The sequence below is a fragment of the Haematobia irritans genome, chromosome 1 (assembly GCF_050003625.1).
Source record: "Haematobia irritans isolate KBUSLIRL chromosome 1, ASM5000362v1, whole genome shotgun sequence".
Taxonomy (NCBI): Eukaryota; Metazoa; Arthropoda; class Insecta; order Diptera; family Muscidae; genus Haematobia; species Haematobia irritans.
In genome coordinates, this window is record NC_134397.1 from 85,861,358 (window position 1) to 85,865,792 (window position 4,435).

The following is a 4,435-nucleotide window of genomic DNA, read 5'->3' on the forward strand; positions in this document are numbered from 1 at the left end:
ACTATTCAGTCCATTGTGATACCACATTGGTGAACTTCTCTCTTATCACTGAGTGCTGCCCGATTCCATGTTAAGCTCAAGGACAGGGGACCTCCTTTTTATAGCCGAGTCCGAACGGCGTTCCACATTGCAGTGAAACCACTTAGAGAAGCTTTGAAACCCTTAGAAATGTCACCAGCATTACTGAGGTGGGATAATCCACCGCTGAAAACATGTTGGTGTTCGGTCGAAGCAGGAATCGCACCCACAACCTTGTGTATGCAAGGCGGGCATGTTAACCATTGCATCACGGTGGCTCCCTTCAATCAAGTAACTTTTAGTTGATTAAAAACTAACTAACTTTAAATTAACGTATTGTTAACTAACTTTAGGCTTTCTAAGAGTAGTGCAGAGTTGGGCAATTGACTACTTCCTACACACAAAAAAAATTTTTTTGATTTCAATCACGAAAATCACGGATTCAATCATTTTTTTAATTGAAATGTCTTCAATCACGAAAATGATAGTATCAATCACCCATTTTGATAGAAAACCAACACGATTTTCAATTAAAAATTTAATTGACTTTTGTCACGGAATCAATTAATTGTGTGATTGAATCAATTAAAAACGTGATTGATTTTTAACATAAAACTCAATGACAGTTTTAATTGAATCAATTAAAATTTTAATTAATTTCGCGACAAAAATCAATCAATTATTTGATTCATTCAATTAAATAATTAATTGAAATTGGCTATAAATTTCAATCAAAAAATTTATATATTGCGACCCCAAAATCGTATTTAGTTTTATTTGAAATAAAAGAAAATATGTGTTTCTTATAAAACATATTTATTTTATTTGCAAAATATTTTATAAATAAATTTACAAAATATAGTTTAAAGGTGCCTAATAACTAGATCATATGCACCTGACGGTGTTTAAGCATATACTGTTTGTTACAAAAGAAAACTAAACTATTCAGTTGTCGTAAATAAGAAGAAGGAGAAAAAAGAATAGGTAATAACACATATTTAATATTTTATTATTTTTTGAATTATGCAATAGACAAATAAATTTGGTTCTTGTCATTTGTGTTCTGTTCTAACATAACTTACACATACAATTACTATCAATAACAACTATAGGGTGAATAAATAAACTATATAAATCATTATCTTCCTTATAATAATAACCATGTCAGCATGTTCCTTCTAATATGTAGATGCGCCTAGATTTCCAATAAATCAGCAGCCTGTAAGCTAAATTAGTTTCTCTGAAAGTAAACAGAATAATTCGAATTTAATTTTCTTCAATTAAAACTTGATTTTGTTAAACATTACCTGCATAGAATATCAAGTTCAATTCTTAGTTCCAGATTGCAGGTTTATAATCTTTTGCAGTTGTTGTCTTTTAGCATAAAAAGGTGTATTAAGGAGCTCGGTAATTTCATTTTAGTAACAATTCCTTTCCAAAAGTTCCACACATTGAAATCGTCTATTAAAATTTGAACCAATCAAAGACAAAAATAATGGCAAAGCAATGTTATATTTGGTATTATATTGATGATACTTTGCAAATTCTGGAAATAGAAAAAAATATAAATGGAAAATACATATTTTTATTATTTTCGGATATTTTTCATATTTTAAAATCCAAAAGAAAGAACTTTTTTACCATTACATAATTCAGCTCATTAGTTTATATATCAGATATACTACTCTCTACTTGGGTTCAAACTGGAAAAGGCAGGTAAAACAAAAATGCAATTTAATGCCAACGCTACTTCGCAACTTCAAGGTGAATCTTCCAACAAACTCATACCGGTTTTAAGAAAACTATGAGTGTACCCACTTTTTGATTGCAAACATATTCTTATATATTTGATAAAAGGATGGAATTGATGGGATTAATTGGTAAATTTCACGAAATAAACTTAGTCACTAAAAGAAATGAATAAAAAATATATTATTTTAGTCCGTTTAATGTAAACAGGATTCAATGGAAAACGGTATTCACATTTCACAATTTCTTACCTTTAATAAACGTAGATTGTTTTCCATTTTTACAATGCCACAAAACACAAACACAGGTAATTTCAAATGCGTTCTCTCATATATTTTTGTTTTTCAAACCTTTACCACGTGGCCATTTGTTGTTGCACACTTTATTTATTTCAACCCTTTGCTATGATTTGTTGTTGCGTTCAAAATATTTATGCACACATTTTGAATGCAGCAGACAGAATGTCGCCAATCATGTTTTTCAATTTACGCGAAAAACAAAAACCCAACCGTTCGTTACGAGTTACTTCCACAGACTGATCTCTCCATCATACATTGTTGAATAAATACCCATTCTCTTGTTCTCTTTTCGCTCTTTCCATTGCTCAAAATTATTCAATTTCAATCACAAAGGTGATTAGATCAATCACATGTGTAATTGGAAACGGAAAAATTTTCAATCACGTTTGTAATTGAAAATTATTTCCGAATTGATTAACAAATTGATTGAATCAATTAATATTTTAATTGGAAACGTAACAAATATCAATCATTTTTTTAATTGGTTTTTATTCGGATTTGATTAAATAATTAATTGAATCAATTAACATATTAATTGAATCCGTTTCCAAATTCAATTAAGTGTTTAATTGAAAAAATTTTGGTGATAATTTTTTGTGTGTAGACATCGCCATGTTAAAATAGTTAGTTAAATCCATATAAAATCAATCCAAGTGTCAACCACTACTAATTGAGAAATAGCTAGCTTTAAATTAATTTAAAGTTAACTACACGTACGACAGGGTGACACTACAACAATCGCCAACTGTGATGGGAGAAGCGTATCAAAAAGTACAAAATGTACATGAAAGTAAAGTTTGCCATCACGATTGTTACAAGAGCCATTTTATATTTTGTGAAACGCCAAGCCATATATAATATAATTTATATATTTATAATTTATTTAAATAAAAAGGAAAATGTATATGAAACTATTTTGCCGACACTATTCTTAGAAGAGCCATTTTATCTTTTGTGAAACGCCAAGCGCAACTAGGTTATTATAATTTATTTAAATAAAAAAGGAAATGAAGTGCTGAAAACATTGTTACTCTGCTTAAAATTGCGAAAGGTATATTGGTGAACAATTTTTGACTTTCCAAATGAAATAAAGTGATTGTTTTTCAGATATTTTTCCAGACACGCTGCCTCCATCGTGAATAAAAACACTGGCTGATAGACGCTGCAACATGTAACTCAACATCATTCTATTATTAATGCAAAAAATGATGTTAAAGGTTTTGTGATAGTGGTATAAATGTTATATAAAGGTACCTAATATTGCACTCATGCGATGTTTTTTTGTAGTAACTTGGCGTGGTACAACTTCTCAATAGTAACGGCACTTTTCCGACGAATTTTTGATATCGTATATGACTGTTTTCGACGGTCATATACGATAAGAAGCACTGTCAAATTCAAAAAAATTTTTGCAGGGAAGTTAATGCTTGGCGAACATCCCCTTTCACGCTAAGATTTATGCCTCCCAACCAGAAAAAATCAAAGTTGTCCCCAACACGTCCTGCAATACGCGAACATGGCCTTATACTAGCGGATTTGTCTCCGCAACGTGTTGTGTCGCAGGTTTATCCGACCGCATAAGGTCCCCTTAACATCCCAATAAACACAAATCTTTTAAAAATGCTAAATTTCAACAATATATTTTCCAAGGATTAGGGAAACATTAAAGTTAAGAAATTGTTGAGGAAATCGCGTTCTCAACAAAAAACAGACATTACCTTCTACAGTAAAATTCAATACTTAGCAATAATTTCTCAAGTGTTATTTTCAAATTGAAGTGCATCGCTACTTAATAATTTCTCAAACAATTTTCGATGCGATTTAAATTAAAAATTAACATTGTTGCAATAACTTTTCAACAAAAATTTGTATAAATGATATCCCCACTTCTAATTGAAAGTCAAATCCAAAATTCTATGAATTTTATATAATTTATTCATTTTCGTCAAAATAAAATATATAATAATACACTACACTACATTATAAGGCCGGTACTATGTTCATTATTGTGAAAAAACATTTTATAGAAAACATTATTTCGTACATAGAAAGCGGTGTTTATATTGAATTAAGTTGGTGGTTGCTGCTTGCTATTACAAAATTAACATTATATTTTTCCTTGGGCAATTGATCTGCTACTCCTTTGATCCTTTGTATATTTTCGGAACAAAACCGAAAATATAATATATTATTTTCTTATTTCTTAATTCACATTGCAAATGGCGCCATGCTATAAACGTCAGTTTTTCAACTCGAAAAAAAAAACAAAGTACCACAAATGGAAAAAATTTCACTAGTTTTTCGTATTTTGTGGTTTTGTATAGAGTTTCAACGCGAAAACCGAACAGAGTATCGGCCTATACACTACA

The 4,435-nt window shown here is 30.1% G+C and overlaps 1 long non-coding RNA gene across 1 annotated transcript; it reads right to left on the bottom strand.

Moving 5' to 3' along the window:
• Positions 1 to 1,375: 1,375 nt before the first annotated feature.
• Positions 1,376 to 2,480, bottom strand: LOC142239803 (uncharacterized). The gene is made up of 3 exons (XR_012723116.1): positions 2,019 to 2,480; positions 1,660 to 1,925; positions 1,376 to 1,479 (listed from the first exon to the last, which is right to left on the bottom strand). It is a non-coding gene; the product is annotated as an uncharacterized LOC142239803 (long non-coding RNA).
• Between the last annotated feature and the right edge of the window lie 1,955 nt (positions 2,481 to 4,435).